Raw genomic sequence first — 18,969 nt, forward strand, 5'->3', positions numbered from 1 at the left:
ATGTTCCAAACACACCCCATGCACAACTCCACTGGCGAAGGGGCCAGATACGAGTTCTGTGTCTAGTTTTTAGACTACCGCGGTAGGCAGCTGAAATGCATCACAAAAGTTGTTCTACCTGCTTTCTGGGCTCAGTTGGGGAAGAGCTGAATTTTGGACTCGGCTGGTGACAAAATGTTCCAAACACACTCCATGCACAACTCCACCGTGGAAGGTGTCAGAAAGGAGTTCTGTTGGTACTTTTTAAATTGCTAGGGTAGGCAGCTGGAAGGCACCACAAAAGTTGTTCTACCTGCTTTCTGGGCTGAGATCGGGAAGAAATGAATTTTGGACTCGGCTGGTGACAAAATGTTCCAAACACACCCCATGCACAACTCCTCCGGGGAAGGTGCCAGAAAGGAGTTCCGTTGGTAGTTTTTACATTGCTCCGTTAGGCAGCTGAAAGGCACCACATAACTTGTTCTACCTGCTTTCTGGGGTGAGGTGGGGAAGCGCTGAATTTTGGACTCGGCTGTTGACAAAATGTTCCAAATACACCCCATGCACAACTCCACTGGAGAAGGTGCCAGAAAGGAGTTCTGTTGAAATTTTTTACATTACTCGGGTAGGCAGCTGAAAGACACCGGAAGACTTGTTCTACCTGCTTTCTGGGCTGAGATGGGGTAGCGCTGAATTTTGGACTCAGCTGGTGACAAAATGTTCCAAACACACCCCATGCACAACTCCTCCGGGGAAGGTGCCAGAAAGAAGATCCGTTGGTAGTTTTTACACTACCCCGGTAGGCAGGTGAAAGGGACCACAGATGTAGTTCATCCTGCTTTCTGGGCTGAGATGGGGAAGCGCTGAAGTTTGGCCTAGGCTGGTGACAAAATGTTCCAAACACACCCCATGCACAACTCCACCGGGGAAGGTGCCAGAAAGGAGTTCCGTTGGTAGTTCTTACACTACCCCGGTAGGCAGCTGAAAGGCACCACAAAAGTTGTTCTACCTGCTTTCTGGGCTGAGATGGGGAAGCGCTGAATTTTGGACTCGGCTGGTGACAAAATGTTCCAAACACACCCCATGCACAACTCCACTGGCGAAGGGGCCAGATACGAGTTCTGTGTCTAGTTTTTAGACTACCGCGGTAGGCAGCTGAAATGCATCACAAAAGTTGTTCTACCTGCTTTCTGGGCTCAGTTGGGGAAGAGCTGAATTTTGGACTCGGCTGGTGACAAAATGTTCCAAACACACTCCATGCACAACTCCACCGTGGAAGGTGTCAGAAAGGAGTTCTGTTGGTACTTTTTAAATTGCTAGGGTAGGCAGCTGGAAGGCACCACAAAAGTTGTTCTACCTGCTTTCTGGGCTGAGATCGGGAAGAAATGAATTTTGGACTCGGCTGGTGACAAAATGTTCCAAACACACCCCATGCACAACTCCATCGGGCAAGGTGCCAGAAAGGAGTTCTGTTGGAACTTTTTACATTGCTAGGGTAGGCAGCTGGAAGGCACCACATAACTTGTTCTACCTGCTTTCTGGGGTGAGGTGGGGAAGCGCTGAATTTTGGCCTCGGCTGTTGACAAAATGTTCCAAACACACCCCATGCACAACTCCACCGGGGAAGGTGCCAGAAACGAGTTCTTTTGGTATTTTTTACATTGCTCCGTTAGGCAGCTGAAAGGCACCACAAGACTTGTTCTACCTGCTTTCTGGGCTGAGATGGGGTAGCGCTGAATTTTGGCCTCGGCTGGTGACAAAATGTTCCAAACACACCCCATGCACAACTCCTCCGGGGAAGGTGCCAGAAAGAAGATCCGTTGGTAGTTTTTACACTACCCCGGTAGGCAGGTGAAAGGGACCACAGATGTAGTTCATCCTGCTTTCTGGGCTGAGATGGGGAAGCGCTGAAGTTTGGCCTAGGCTGGTGACAAAATGTTCCAAACACACCCCATGCACAACTCCATCGGGCAAGGTGACAGAAACGAGTTCTTTTGGTATTTTTTACATTGCTCCGTTAGGCAGCTGAAAGGCACCACATAACTTGTTCTACCTGCTTTCTGGGGTGAGGTGGGGAAGCGCTGAATTTTGGACTCGGCTGGTGACAAAATGTTCCAAACACACCCCATGCACAACTCCACCAGGGAAGGGGCCAGATACGAGTTCTGTGGCTAGTTTTTAGACTACCGCGGTAGGCAGCTGAAATGCATCACAAAAGTTGTTCTACCTGCTTTCTGGGCTCAGTTGGGGAAGCGCTGAATTTTGGACTCGGCTGGTGACAAAATGTTCCAAACACACCCCATGCACAACTCCATCGGGCAAGGTGCCAGAAAGGAGTTCTGTTGGAACTTTTTACATTGCTAGGGTAGGCAGCTGGAAGGCACCACATAACTTGTTCTACCTGCTTTCTGGGGTGAGGTGGGGAAGCGCTGAATTTTGGCCTCGGCTGTTGACAAAATGTTCCAAACACACCCCATGCACAACTCCACCGGGGAAGGTGCCAGAAACGAGTTCTTTTGGTATTTTTTACATTGCTCCGTTAGGCAGCTGAAAGGCACCACAAGACTTGTTCTACCTGCTTTCTGGGCTGAGATGGGGTAGCGCTGAATTTTGGCCTCGGCTGGTGACAAAATGTTCCAAACACACCCCATGCACAACTCCTCCGGGGAAGGTGCCAGAAAGAAGATCCGTTGGTAGTTTTTACACTACCCCGATAGGCAGGTGAAAGGGACCACAGATGTAGTTCATTCTGCTTTCTGGGCTGAGATGGGGAAGCGCTGAAGTTTGGCCTAGGCTGGTGACAAAATGTTCCAAACACACCCCATGCACAACTCCATCGGGGAAGGTGCCAGAAAGGAGTTCTGTTGCTAGTTTTTACATTACCCCGGTAGGCAGCTGAAAGGCACCACAAAACTTGTTCTACCTGCTTTCTGGGCTGAGATGGGGAAGCGCTGAATTTTGGACTCGGCTGGTGACAAAATGTTCCAAACACACCCCATGCACAACTCCATCGGGAAACGTGCCAGACAGGAGTTCTCTTGGTAGTTTTTACACTACCGCGGTAGGCAGGTGAAAGGCACCACAGAAGTTGTTCTACCTGCTTTCTGGGCTGAGATGGGGAATCGCTGAATTTTGGACTCGGCTGGTGACAAAATGTTCCAAACACACCCCATGCACAACTCCATCGGGAAACGTGCCAGACAGGAGTTCTCTTGGTAGTTTTTACACTACCCCAGTAGGCAGCTGAAAGGCACCACATAACTTGTTCTACCTGCTTTCTGGGCTGAGATGGGGAAGCGCTGAATTTTGGACTCGGCTGGTGACAAAATGTTCCAAGCACACCCCATGCACAACTCCACTGGAGAAGGTGCCAGAAAGGAGTTCTGTTGAAATTTTTTACATTACTCGGGTAGGCAGCTGAAAGGAACCACAAGACTTGTTCTACCTGCTTTCTGGGCTGAGATGGGGAAGCGCTGAATTTTGGACTCGGCTGGTGACAAAATGTTCCAAAAACACCCCATGCACAACTCCACCGAGGAAGGGGCCAGAAAGGAGTTCCGTTGGTAGTTTTTACACTACCCCAGTAGGCAGCTGAAAGGCACCACATAACTTGTTCTACCTGCTTTCTGGGCTGAGATGGGGAAGCGCTGAATTTTGGACTCGGCTGGTGACAAAATGTTCCAAACACACCCCATGCACAACTCCACTGGCGAAGGGGCCAGATACGAGTTCTGTGGCTAGTTTTTAGACTACCGCGGTAGGCAGCTGAAATGCATCACAAAAGTTGTTCTACCTGCTTTCTGGGCTCAGTTGGGGAAGCGCTGAATTTTGGACTCGGCTGGTGACAAAATGTTCCAAACACACCCCATGCACAACTCCATCGGGCAAGGTGCCAGAAAGGAGTTCTGTTGGAACTTTTTACATTACTCGGGTAGGCAGCTGAAATGCACCACAGATGTAGTTCATCCTGCTTTCTGGACTGAGATTGGGAAGCGCTGAATTTTGGCCTCGGCTGGTGACAAAATGTTCCAAACACACCCCATGCACAACTCCACCGGGGAAGGTGCCAGAAACGAGTTCTTTTGGTACTTTTTACATTGCTCCGTTAGGCAGCTGAAAGGCACCACAAGACTTGTTCTACCTGCTTTCTGGGCTGAGATGGGGAAGCGCTGAATTTTGGACTCGGCTGGTGACAAAATGTTCCAAATACACCCCATGCACAACTCCACTGGAGAAGGTGCCAGAAAGGAGTTCTGTTGGTACTTTTTACATTGCTAGGGTAGGCAGCTGGAAGGCACCACAAAAGTTGTTCTACCTGCTTTCTGGGCTAGGATGGGGAAGCGCTGAATTTTGGCCTCGGCTGGTCACAAAATGTTCCAAACACACCCCATGCACAACTCCACCGGGGAAGGTGCCAGAAAGGAGTTCCTTTGCTAGTTTTTACACTACCCCGGTAGGCAGCTGAAAGGTACCACAGATGTAGTTCATCCTACTTTCTGGGCTGAGATGGGGAAGAGCTGAAGTATGGACTCGGCTGGTGACAAAATGTTCCAAACACACCCCATGCACGACTCCACCGGGGAATGTGCCAGAAATGAGTTCTATTGGTAGTTTTTACATTACCCCAGTAGGCAGCTGAAAGGCACCACAAAACTTGTTCTACCTGCTTTCTGGGCTGAGATGGGGAAGCGCTGAATTTTGGACTCGGCTGGTGACAAAATGTTCCAAACACACCCCATGCACAACTCCACCGGGGAAGGTGCCAGAAACGAGTTCTTTTGGTATTTTTTACATTGCTCCGTTAGGCAGCTGAAAGGCACCACAAGACTTGTTCTACCTGCTTTCTGGGCTGAGATGGGGAAGCGCTGAATTTTGGACTCGGCTGGTGACAAAATGTTCCTAACACACCCCATGCACAACTCCACCGGGGAAGGTGCCAGAAAGGAGTTCTCTTGGTACTTTTTACATTGCTCGGGTAGGCAGCTGAAAGGCACCACAAGACTTGTTCTAACTGCTTTCTGGGCTGAGATGGGGAAGCGCTGAATTTTGGACTCGGCTGGTGACAAAATGTTCCAAACACACCCCATGCACAACTCCACCGTGGAAGGTGCCAGAAAGGAGTTCCTTTGGAAGTTTTTACACTACCCCAGTAGGCAGCTGAAAGGCACCACAAGACTTGTTCTACCTGCTTTCTGGGCTGAGATGGGGAAGCGCTGAATTTTGGACTCGGCTGGTGACAAAAAGTTCCAAACACACCCCATGCACAACTCCACTGGAGAAGGTGCCAGAAAGGAGTATGTTGAAATTTTTTACATTACTCGGGTAGGCAGCTGAAAGGCACCACAAGACTTGTTCTACCTGCTTTCTGGGCTGAGATGGGGAAGCGCTGAATTTTGGACTCGGCTGGTGACAAAATGTTCCAAACACACCCCATGCACAACTCCTCCGGGGAAGGTGCCAGAAAGGAGTTCTGTTGGTAGTTTTTACACTACCCCGGTAGGCAGCTGAAAGGTACCACAGATGTAGTTCATCCTGCTTTCTGGGCTGAGATGGGGAAGCGCTGAATTTTGGCATCGGCTGGTGACAAAATGTTCCAAACACACCCCATGCACAACTCCACCGGGGAAGGTGCCAGAAAGGAGTTCCGTTAGTAGTTTTTACACTACCCCAGTAGGCAGCTGAAAGGCACCACATAACTTGTTCTACCTGCTTTCTGGGCTGAGATGGGGAAGCGCTGAAGTATGGACTCGGCAGGTGACAGAATGTTCCAAACACACCCCATGCACAACTCCATCGGGCAAGGTGACAGAAACGAGTTCTTTTGGTATTTTTTACATTGCTCCGTTAGGCAGCTGAAAGGCACCACAAGACTTGTTCTACCTGCTTTCTGGGCTGAGATGGGGAAGCGCTGAATTTTGGACTCGGCTGGTGACAAAATGTTCCAAAAACACCCCATGCACAACTCCACCGGGGAATGTGCCAGAAAGGAGTTCCGTTGGTAGTTTTTACACTACCCCAGTAGGCAGCTGAAAGGCACCACATAACTTGTTCTACCTGCTTTCTGGGCTGAGATGGGGAAGCGCTGACTTTTGGACTCGGCTGGTGACAAAATGTTCCAAACACACCCCATGCACAACTCCATCGGGCAAGGTGCCAGAAAGGAGTTCTTTTGGAACTTTTTACATTACTCGGGTAGGCAGCTGAAATGCACCACAGATGTAGTTCATCCTGCTTTCTGGGCTGAGATTGGGAAGCGCTGAATTTTGGCCTCGGCTGGTGACAAAATGTTCCAAACACACCCCATGCACAACTCCACCGGGGAACGTGCCAGAAAGGAGTTCTGTTGGTACTTTTTACATTGCTAGGGTAGGCAGCTGGAAGGCACCACAAAAGTTGTTCTACCTGCTTTCTGGGTTGAGATGGGGAAGCGCTGAATTTTGGCCTCGGCTGGTGACAAAATGTTCCAAACACACCCCATGCACAACTCCACTGGCGAAGGGGCCAGATACGAGTTCTGTGGCTAGTTTTTAGACTACCGCGGTAGGCAGCTGAAATGCATCACAAAAGTTGTTCTACCTGCTTTCTGGGCTCAGTTGGGGAAGCGCTGAATTTTGGACTCGGCTGGTGACAAAATGTTCCAAACACACCCCATGCATAACTCGTCCAGGGAAGGTGCCAGAAAGGAGTTCTCTCGGTACTTTTTACATTGCTAGGGTAGGCAGCTGAAATGCACCACAGATGTAGTTCATCCTGCTTTCTGGGCTGAGATTGGGAAGCGCTGAATTTTGGCCTCGGCTGGTGACAAAATGTTCCAAACACACCCCATGCACAACTCCACCGGGGAATGTGCCAGAAATGAGTTCTATTGGTAGTTTTTACACTACCCCAGTAGGCAGGTGAAAGGCACCACAATAACTTGTTCTACCTACTTTCTGGGCTGAGATGGGGAAGCGCTGAATTTTGGCCTCGGCTGGTGACAAAATGTTCCAAACACACCCCAGGCACAACTCCACCGGGGAAGGGGCCAGATACGAGTTCTGTGGCTAGTTTTTAGACTACCGCGGTAGGCAGCTGAAATGCATCACAAAAGTTGTTCTACCTGCTTTCTGGGCTCAGTTGGGGAAGCGCTGAATTTTGGACTCGGCTGGTGACAAAATGTTCCAAACACACCCCATGCACAACTCCTCCGGGGAAGGTGCCAGAAAGGAGTTCTCTCGGTACTTTTTACATTGCTAGGGTAGGCAGCTGGAAGGCACCACAAAAGTTGTTCTACCTGCTTTCTGGGCTAGGATGGGGAAGCGCTGAATTTTGGCCTCGGCTGGTGACAAAATGTTCCAAACACACCCCATGCACAACTCCACTGGAGAAGGTGCCAGAAAGGAGTTTTGTTGAAATTTTTTACATTACTCGGGTAGGCAGCTGAAAGGCACCACAAGACTTGTTCTACCTGCTTTCTGGGCTGAGATGGGGAAGCGCTGAATTTTGGACTCGGCTGGTGATAAAATGTTCCAAACACACCCCATGCACAACTCCATCGAGCAAGGTGCCAGAAAGGAGTTCTCTTAGAACTTTTTACATTACTCGGGTAGGCAGCTGAAAGGCACCACAGATGTAGTTCATCCTGCTTTCTGGGCTGAGATTGGGAAGCGCTGAATTTTGGCCTCGGCTGGTGAAAAAATGTTCCAAACACACCCCATGCACAACTCCACCGGGGAAGGTGCCAGAAAGGAGTTCTCTTGGTAGTTTTTACATTACCCCGGTAGGCAGCTGAAAGGCACCACAAAACTTGTTCTACCTGCTTTCTGGGCTGAGATGGGGAAGCGCTGAATTTTGGCCTCGGCTGGTGACAAAATGTTCCAAACACACCCCATGCACAACTCCACTGGCGAAGGGGCCAGATACGAGTTCTGTGGCTAGTTTTTAGACTACCGCGGTAGGCAGCTGAAATGCATCACAAAAGTTGTTCTACCTGCTTTCTGGGCTCAGTTGGGGAAGCGCTGAATTTTGGACTCGGCTGGTGACAAAATGTTCCAAACACACCCCATGCACAACTCCACTGGCGAAGGGGACAGAAAGGAGTTCTCTCGGTACTTTTTACATTGCTAGGGTAGGCAGCTGGAAGGCACCACAAAAGTTGTTCTACCTGCTTTCTGGGCTAGGATGGGGAAGCGCTGAATTTTGGCCTCGGCTGGTCACAAAATGTTCCAAACACACCCCATGCACAACTCCACCGGGGAAGGTGCCAGAAAGGAGTTCTGTTGCTAGTTTTTACATTACCCCGGTAGGCAGCTGAAACGCACCACAAAACTTGTTCTACCTGCTTTCTGGGCTGAGATGGGGAAGCGCTGAATTTTGGACTCGGCTGGTGACAAAATATTCCAAACACACCCCATGCACAACTCCATCGGGGAAGGTGCCAGAAAGGAGTTCTGTTGGAACTTTTTACATTACTCGGGTAGGCAGCTGAAATGCACCACAGATGTAGTTCATCCTGCTTTCTGGGCTGAGATTGGGAAGCGCTGAATTTTGGCCTCGGCTGGTGACAAAATGTTCCAAACACACCCCATGCACAACTCCATCGGGAAACGTGCCAGACAGGAGTTCTCTTGGTAGTTTTTACACTACCGCGGTAGGCAGGTGAAAGGCACCACAGAAGTTGTTCTACCTGCTTTCTGGGCTGAGATGGGGAATCGCTGAATTTTGGCCTCGGCTGGTGACAAAATGTTCCAAACACACCCCATGCACAACTCCATCGGGAAACGTGCCAGACAGGAGTTCTCTTGGTAGTTTTTACACTACCGCGGTAGGCAGGTGAAAGGCACCACAGAAGTTGTTCTACCTGCTTTCTGGGCTGAGGTGGGGAATTGCTGAATTTTGGACTCGGCTGGTGACAAAATGTTCCAAACACACCCCATGCACAACTCCATCGGGGAAGGTGCCAGAAAGGAGTTCCGTTGGTAGTTTTTACACTACCCCAGTAGGCAGCTGAAAGGCACCACATAACTTGTTCTACCTGCTTTCTGGGCTGAGATGGGGAAGCGCTGAATTTTGGACTCGGCTGGTGACAAAATGTTCCAAACACACCCCATGCACAACTCCACTGGAGAAGGTGCCAGAAAGGAGTTCTGTTGAAATTTTTTACATTACTCGGGTAGGCAACTGAAAGGCACCACAAGACTTGTTCTACCTGCTTTCTGGGCTGAGATGGGGAAGCGCTGAATTTTGGACTCGGCTGGTGACAAAATGTTCCAAACACACCCCATGCACGACTCCACCGGGGAAGGTGCCAGAAAGGAGTTTTGTTGAAATTTTTTACATTACTCGGGTAGGCAGCTGAAAGGCACCACAAGACTTGTTCTACCTGCTTTCTGGGCTGAGATGGGGAAGCGCTGAATTTTGGACTCGGCTGGTGATAAAATGTTCCAAACACACCCCATGCACAACTCCATCGAGCAAGGTGCCAGAAAGGAGTTCTCTTAGAACTTTTTACATTACTCGGGTAGGCAGCTGAAAGGCACCACAGATGTAGTTCATCCTGCTTTCTGGGCTGAGATTGGGAAGCGCTGAATTTTGGCCTCGGCTGGTGAAAAAATGTTCCAAACACACCCCATGCACAACTCCACCGGGGAAGGTGCCAGAAAGGAGTTCTCTTGGTAGTTTTTACATTACCCCGGTAGGCAGCTGAAAGGCACCACAAAACTTGTTCTACCTGCTTTCTGGGCTGAGATGGGGAAGCGCTGAATTTTGGCCTCGGCTGGTGACAAAATGTTCCAAACACACCCCATGCACAACTCCACTGGCGAAGGGGCCAGATACGAGTTCTGTGGCTAGTTTTTAGACTACCGCGGTAGGCAGCTGAAATGCATCACAAAAGTTGTTCTACCTGCTTTCTGGGCTCAGTTGGGGAAGCGCTGAATTTTGGACTCGGCTGGTGACAAAATGTTCCAAACACACCCCATGCACAACTCCACTGGCGAAGGGGCCAGAAAGGAGTTCTCTCGGTACTTTTTACATTGCTAGGGTAGGCAGCTGGAAGGCACCACAAAAGTTGTTCTACCTGCTTTCTGGGCTAGGATGGGGAAGCGCTGAATTTTGGCCTCGGCTGGTCACAAAATGTTCCAAACACACCCCATGCACAACTCCACCGGGGAAGGTGCCAGAAAGGAGTTCTGTTGCTAGTTTTTACATTACCCCGGTAGGCAGCTGAAACGCACCACAAAACTTGTTCTACCTGCTTTCTGGGCTGAGATGGGGAAGCGCTGAATTTTGGACTCGGCTAGTGACAAAATATTCCAAACACACCCCATGCACAACTCCATCGGGGAAGGTGCCAGAAAGGAGTTCTGTTGGAACTTTTTACATTACTCGGGTAGGCAGCTGAAATGCACCACAGATGTAGTTCATCCTGCTTTCTGGGCTGAGATTGGGAAGCGCTGAATTTTGGCCTCGGCTGGTGACAAAATGTTCCAAACACACCCCATGCACAACTCCATCGGGAAACGTGCCAGACAGGAGTTCTCTTGGTAGTTTTTACACTACCGCGGTAGGCAGGTGAAAGGCACCACAGAAGTTGTTCTACCTGCTTTCTGGGCTGAGATGGGGAATCGCTGAATTTTGGCCTCGGCTGGTGACAAAATGTTCCAAACACACCCCATGCACAACTCCATCGGGAAACGTGCCAGACAGGAGTTCTCTTGGTAGTTTTTACACTACCGCGGTAGGCAGGTGAAAGGCACCACAGAAGTTGTTCTACCTGCTTTCTGGGCTGAGATGGGGAATCGCTGAATTTTGGACTCGGCTGGTGACAAAATGTTCCAAACACACCCCATGCACAACTCCATCGGGGAAGGTGCCAGAAAGGAGTTCCGTTGGTAGTTTTTACACTACCCCAGTAGGCAGCTGAAAGGCACCACATAACTTGTTCTACCTGCTTTCTGGGCTGAGATGGGGAAGCGCTGAATTTTGGACTCGGCTGGTGACAAAATGTTCCAAACACACCCCATGCACAACTCCACTGGAGAAGGTGCCAGAAAGGAGTTCTGTTGAAATTTTTTACATTACTCGGGTAGGCAACTGAAAGGCACCACAAGACTTGTTCTACCTGCTTTCTGGGCTGAGATGGGGAAGCGCTGAATTTTGGACTCGGCTGGTGACAAAATGTTCCAAACACACCCCATGCACGACTCCACCGGGGAAGGTGCCAGAAAGGAGTTCTCTTGGTACTTTTTACATTGCTCGGGTAGGCAGCTGAAAGGCACCACAAGACTTGTTCTACCTGCTTTCTGGGCTGAGATGGGGAAGCGCTGAATTTTGGACTCGGCTGGTGACAAAATGTTCCTAACACACCCCATGCACAACTCCACTGGCGAAGGGGCCAGATACGAGTTCTGTGTCTAGTTTTTAGACTACCGCTGTAGGCAGCTGAAATGCATCACAAAAGTTGTTCTACCTGCTTTCTGGGCTCAGTTGGGGAAGAGCTGAATTTTGGACTCGGCTGGTGACAAAATGTTCCAAACACACCCCATGCACAACTCCTCCGGGGAAGGTGCCAGAAAGGAGTTCTCTTCGTAGTTTTTACATTGCTAGGGTAGGCAGCTGGAAGGCACCACAAAAGTTGTTCTACCTGCTTTCTGGGCTAGGATGGGGAAGCGCTGAATTTTGGCCTCGGCTGGTCACAAAATGTTCCAAACACACCCCATGCACAACTCCACCGGGGAAGGTGCCAGAAAGGAGTTCCTTTGCTAGTTTTTACACTACCGCGGTAGGCAGCTGAAAGATACCACAGATGTAGTTCATCCTGCTTTCTGGGCTGAGATGGGGAAGCGCTGAATTTTGGACTCGGCTGGTGACAAAATGTTCCAAACACACCCCATGCACAACTCCACCGGGGAAGGTGCCAGAAATGAGTTCTATTGGTAGTTTTTACACTACCCCAGTAGGCAGCTGAAAGGCACCACAAAACTTGTTCTACCTGCTTTCTGGGCTGAGATGGGGAAGCGCTGAATTTTGGCCTCGGCTGGTGACAAAATGTTCCTAACACACCCCATGCACAACTCCACTGGCGAAGGGGCCAGATACGAGTTCTGTGTCTAGTTTTTAGACTACCGCTGTAGGCAGCTGAAATGCATCACAAAAGTTGTTCTACCTGCTTTCTGGGCTCAGTTGGGGAAGCGCTGAATTTTGGACTCGGCTGGTGACAAAATGTTCCAAACACACCCCATGCACAACTCCTCCGGGGAAGGTGCCAGAAAGGAGTTCTCTTGGTAGTTTTTACATTGCTAGGGTAGGCAGCTGGAAGGCACCACAAAAGTTGTTCTACCTGCTTTCTGGGCTAGGATGGGGAAGCGCTGAATTTTGGCCTCGGCTGGTCACAAAATGTTCCAAACACACCCCATGCACAACTCCACCGGGGAAGGTGCCAGAAAGGAGTTCCTTTGCTAGTTTTTACACTACCCCGGTAGGCAGCTGAAAGATACCACAGACGTAGTTCATCCTGCTTTCTGGGCTGAGATGGGGAAGCGCTGAATTTTGGACTCGGCTGGTGACAAAATGTTCCAAACACACCCCATGCACAACTCCACCGGGGAAGGTGCCAGAAATGAGTTCTATTGGTAGTTTTTACACTACCCCAGTAGGCAGCTGAAAGGCACCACAAAACTTGTTCTACCTGCTTTCTGGGCTGAGATGGGGAAGCGCTGAATTTTGGCCTCGGCTGGTGACAAAATGTTCCAAACACACCCCATGCACAACTCCACCGGGGAAGGTGCCAGAAACGAGTTGTTTTGGTATTTTTTACATTGCTCCATTAGGCAGCTGAAAGGCACCACAAGACTTGTTCTACCTGCTTTCTGGGCTGAGATGGGGAAGCGCTGAATTTTGGACTCGGCTGGTGACAAAATGTTCCAAACACACCCCATGCACAACTCCATCGGGCAAGGTGCCAGAAAGGAGTTCTTTTGGAACTTTTTACATTACTCGGGTAGGCAGCTGAAATGCACCACAGATGTAGTTCATCCTGCTTTCTGGGCTGAGATTGGGAAGCGCTGAATTTTGGCCTCGGCTGGTGACAAAATGTTCCAAACACACCCCATGCACAACTCCACCGGGGAACGTGCCAGAAAGGAGTTCTGTTGGTACTTTTTACATTGCTAGGGTAGGCAGCTGGAAGGCACCACAAAAGTTGTTCTACCTGCTTTCTGGGTTGAGATGGGGAAGCGCTGAATTTTGGCCTCGGCTGGTGACAAAATGTTCCAAACACACCCCATGCACAACTCCACTGGCGAAGGGGCCAGATACGAGTTCTGTGGCTAGTTTTTAGACTACCGCGGTAGGCAGCTGAAATGCATCACAAAAGTTGTTCTACCTGCTTTCTGGGCTCAGTTGGGGAAGCGCTGAATTTTGGACTCGGCTGGTGACAAAATGTTCCAAACACACCCCATGCATAACTCGTCCGGGGAAGGTGCCAGAAAGGAGTTCTCTCGGTACTTTTTACATTGCTAGGGTAGGCAGCTGAAATGCACCACAGATGTAGTTCATCCTGCTTTCTGGGCTGAGATTGGGAAGCGCTGAATTTTGGCCTCGGCTGGTGACAAAATGTTCCAAACACACCCCATGCACAACTCCACCGGGGAATGTGCCAGAAATGAGTTCTATTGGTAGTTTTTACACTACCCCAGTAGGCAGGTGAAAGGCACCACAATAACTTGTTCTACCTACTTTCTGGGCTGAGATGGGGAAGCGCTGAATTTTGGCCTCGGCTGGTGACAAAATGTTCCAAACACACCCCAGGCACAACTCCACCGGGGAAGGGGCCAGATACGAGTTCTGTGGCTAGTTTTTAGACTACCGCGGTAGGCAGCTGAAATGCATCACAAAAGTTGTTCTACCTGCTTTCTGGGCTCAGTTGGGGAAGCGCTGAATTTTGGACTCGGCTGGTGACAAAATGTTCCAAACACACCCCATGCACAACTCCTCCGGGGAAGGTGCCAGAAAGGAGTTCTCTCGGTACTTTTTACATTGCTAGGGTAGGCAGCTGGAAGGCACCACAAAAGTTGTTCTACCTGCTTTCTGGGCTAGGATGGGGAAGCGCTGAATTTTGGCCTCGGCTGGTGACAAAATGTTCCAAACACACCCCATGCACAACTCCACCGGGGAAGGTGCCAGAAAGGAGTTCCTTTGCTAGTTTTTACACTACCCCGGTAGGCAGCTGAAAGATACCACAGATGTAGTTCATCCTGCTTTCTGGGCTGAGATGCGGAAGCGCTGAATTTTGGACTCGGCTGGTGACAAAATGTTCCAAACACACCCCATGCACAACTCCACCGGGGAAGGTGCCAGAAATGAGTTCTATTGGTAGTTTTTGCACTACCCCAGTAGGCAGCTGAAAGGCACCACAAAACTTGTTCTACCTGCTTTCTGGGCTGAGATGGGGAAGCGCTGAATTTTGGACTCGGCTGGTGACAAAATGTTCCAAACACACCCCATGCACAACTCCACCGGGGAAGGTGCCAGAAAGGAGTTCTCTTGGTAGTTTTTACTTTACCCCGGTAGGCAGCTGAAACGCACCACAAAACTTGTTCTACCTGCTTTCTGGGCTGAGATGGGGAAGCGCTGAATTTTGGACTCGGCTGGTGACAAAATATTCCAAACACACCCCATGCACAACTCCATCGGGGAAGGTGCCAGAAAGGAGTTCTGTTGGAACTTTTTACATTACTCGGGTAGGCAGCTGAAATGCACCACAGATGTAGTTCATTCTGCTTTCTGGGCTGAGATTGGGAAGCGCTGAATTTTGGCCTCGGCTGGTGACAAAATGTTCCAAACACACCCCATGCACAACTCCATCGGGAAACGTGCCAGACAGGAGTTCTCTTGGTAGTTTTTACACTACCGCGGTAGGCAGGTGAAAGGCACCACAGAAGTTGTTCTACCTGCTTTCTGGGCTGAGATGGGGAATCGCTGAATTTTGGACTCGGCTGGTGACAAAATGTTCCAAACACACCCCATGCACAACTCCACTGGAGAAGGTGCCAGAAAGGAGTTCTGTTGAAATTTTTTACATTACTCGGGTAGGCAACTGAAAGGCACCACAAGACTTGTTCTACCTGCTTTCTGGGCTGAGATGGGGAAGCGCTGAATTTTGGACTCGGCTGGTGACAAAATGTTCCAAACACACCCCATGCACGACTCCACCGGGGAAGGTGCCAGAAAGGAGTTCTCTTGGTACTTTTTACATTGCTCGGGTAGGCAGCTGAAAGGCACCACAAGACTTCTTCTACCTGCTTTCTGGGCTGAGATGGGGAAGCGCTGAATTTTGGCCTCGGCTGGTGACAAAATGTTCCTAACACACCCCATGCACAACTCCACTGGCGAAGGGGCCAGATACGAGTTCTGTGTCTAGTTTTTAGACTACCGCTGTAGGCAGCTGAAATGCATCACAAAAGTTGTTCTACCTGCTTTCTGGGCTCAGTTGGGGAAGAGCTGAATTTTGGACTCGGCTGGTGACAAAATGTTCCAAACACACCCCATGCACAACTCCTCCGGGGAAGGTGCCAGAAAGGAGTTCTCTTCGTAGTTTTTACATTGCTAGGGTAGGCAGCTGGAAGGCACCACAAAAGTTGTTCTACCTGCTTTCTGGGCTAGGATGGGGAAGCGCTGGATTTTGGCCTCGGCTGGTCACAAAATGTTCCAAACACACCCCATGCACAACTCCACCGGGGAAGGTGCCAGAAAGGAGTTCCTTTGCTAGTTTTTACACTACCGCGGTAGGCAGCTGAAAGATACCACAGATGTAGTTCATCCTGCTTTCTGGGCTGAGATGGGGAATCGCTGAATTATGGACTCGGCTGGTGACAAAATGTTCCAAACACACCCCATGCACAACTCCACCGGGGAAGGTGCCAGAAATGAGTTCTATTGGTAGTTTTTACACTACCCCAGTAGGCAGCTGAAAGGCACCACAAAACTTGTTCTACCTGCTTTCTGGGCTGAGATGGGGAAGCGCTGAATTTTGGACTCGGCTGGTGACAAAATGTTCCAAACACACCCCATGCACGACTCCACCGGGGAAGGTGCCAGAAAGGAGTTCTCTTGGTACTTTTTACATTGCTCGGGTAGGCAGCTGAAAGGCACCACAAGACTTGTTCTACCTGCTTTCTGGGCTGAGATGGGGAAGCGCTGAATTTTGGACTCGGCTGGTGACAAAATGTTCCTAACACACCCCATGCACAACTCCACTGGCGAAGGGGCCAGATACGAGTTCTGTGTCTAGTTTTTAGACTACCGCTGTAGGCAGCTGAAATGCATCACAAAAGTTGTTCTACCTGCTTTCTGGGCTCAGTTGGGGAAGAGCTGAATTTTGGACTCGGCTGGTGACAAAATATTCCAAACACACCCCATGCACAACTCCATCGGGGAAGGTGCCAGAAAGGAGTTCTGTTGGAACTTTTTACATTACTCGGGTAGGCAGCTGAAATGCACCACAGATGTAGTTCATCCTGCTTTCTGGGCTGAGATTGGGAAGCGCTGAATTTTGGCCTCGGCTGGTGACAAAATGTTCCAAACACACCCCATGCACAACTCCATCGGGAAACGTGCCAGACAGGAGTTCTCTTGGTAGTTTTTACACTACCGCGGTAGGCAGGTGAAAGGCACCACAGAAGTTGTTCTACCTGCTTTCTGGGCTGAGATGGGGAATCGCTGAATTTTGGACTCGGCTGGTGACAAAATGTTCCAAACACACCCCATGCACAACTCCACTGGAGAAGGTGCCAGAAAGGAGTTCTGTTGAAATTTTTTACATTACTCGGGTAGGCAACTGAAAGGCACCACAAGACTTGTTCTACCTGCTTTCTGGGCTGAGATGGGGAAGCGCTGAATTTTGGACTCGGCTGGTGACAAAATGTTCCAAACACACCCCATGCACGACTCCACCGGGGAAGGTGCCAGAAAGGAGTTCTCTTGGTACTTTTTACATTGCTCGGGTAGGCAGCTGAAAGGCACCACAAGACTTGTTCTACCTGCTTTCTGGGCTGAGATGGGGAAGCGCTGAATTTTGGACTCGGCTGGTGACAAAATGTTCCTAACACACCCCATGCACAACTCCACTGGCGAAGGGGCCAGATACGAGTTCTGTGTCTAGTTTTTAGACTACCGCTGTAGGCAGCTGAAATGCATCACAAAAGTTGTTCTACCTGCTTTCTGGGCTCAGTTGGGGAAGAGCTGAATTTTGGACTCGGCTGGTGACAAAATGTTCCAAACACACCCCATGCACAACTCCTCCGGGGAAGGTGCCAGAAAGGAGTTCTCTTCGTAGTTTTTACATTGCTAGGGTAGGCAGCTGGAAGGCACCACAAAAGTTGTTCTACCTGCTTTCTGGGCTAGGATGGGGAAGCGCTGAATTTTGGCCTCGGCTGGTCACAAAATGTTCCAAACACACCCCATGCACAACTCCACCGGGGAAGGTGCCAGAAAGGAGTTCCTTTGCTAGTTTTTACACTACCGCGGTAGGCAGCTGAAAGATACCACAGATGTAGTTCATCCTGCTTTCTGGGCTGAGATGGGGAATCGCTGAATTTTGGACTCGGCTGGTGACAAAATGTTCCAAAAACACCCCATGCACAACTCCACCGGGGAAGGTGCCAGAAATGAGTTCTATTGGTAGTTTTTACACTACCCCAGTAGGCAGCTGAAAGGCACCACAAAACTTGTTCTACCTGCTTTCTGGGCTGAGATGGGGAAGCGCTGAATTTTGGCCTCGGCTGGTGACAAAATGTTCCTAACACACCCCATGCACAACTCCACTGGCGAAGGGGCCAGATACGAGTTCTGTGTCTAGTTTTTAGACTACCGCTGTAGGCAGCTGAAATGCATCACAAAAGTTGTTCTACCTGCTTTCTGTGCTCAGTTGGGGAAGAGCTGAATTTTGGACTCGGCTGGTGACAAAATGTTCCAAACACACCCCATGCACAACTCCTCCGGGGAAGGTGCCAGAAAGGAGTTCTCTTCGTAGTTTTTACATTGCTAGGGTAGGCAGCTGGAAGGCACCACAAAAGTTGTTCTACCTGCTTTCTGGGCTAGGATGGGGAAGCGCTGAATTTTGGCCTCGGCTGGTCACAAAATGTTCCAAACACACCCCATGCACAACTCCACCGGGGAAGGTGCCAGAAAGGAGTTCCTTTGCTAGTTTTTACACTACCCCGGTAGGCAGCTGAAAGATACCACAGACGTAGTTCATCCTGCTTTCTGGGCTGAGATGGGGAAGCGCTGAATTTTGGACTCGGCTGGTGACAAAATGTTCCAAACACACCCCATGCACAACTCCACCGGGGAAGGTGCCAGAAATGAGTTCTATTGGTAGTTTTTACACTACCCCAGTAGGCAGCTGAAAGGCACCACAAAACTTGTTCTACCTGCTTTCTGGGCTGAGATGGGGAAGCGCTGAATTTTGGCCTCGGCTGGTGACAAAATGTTCCTAACACACCCCATGCACAACTCCACCGGGGAAGGTGCCAGAAAGGAATTCTCTTGGTACTGTTTACATTGCTCGGGTAGGCAGCTGAAAGGAACCACAAGACTTGTTCTACCTGCTTTCTGGGCTGAGATGGGGAATCGCTGAATTTTGGCCTCGGCTGGTGACAAAATGTTCCTAACACACCCCATGCACAACTCCACTGGCGAAGGGGCCAGATACGAGTTCTGTGGCTAGTTTTTAGACTACCGCGGTAGGCAGCTGAAATGCATCACAAAAGTTGTTCTACCTGCTTTCTGGGCTCAGTTGGGGAAGCGCTGAATTTTGGCCTCGGCTGGTGACAAAATGTTCCAAACACACCCCATGCACAACTCCACTGGAGAAGGTGCCAGAAAGGAGTTTTGTTGAAATTTTTTACATTACTCGGGTAGGCAGCTGAAAGGCACCACAAGACTTGTTCTACCTGCTTTCTGGGCTGAGATGGGGAATCGCTGAATTTTGGACTCGGCTGGTGATAAAAT

The sequence above is a fragment of the Falco peregrinus genome, chromosome 1 (assembly GCF_023634155.1).
Source record: "Falco peregrinus isolate bFalPer1 chromosome 1, bFalPer1.pri, whole genome shotgun sequence".
In the NCBI taxonomy this organism is placed as follows: domain Eukaryota; kingdom Metazoa; phylum Chordata; class Aves; order Falconiformes; family Falconidae; genus Falco; species Falco peregrinus.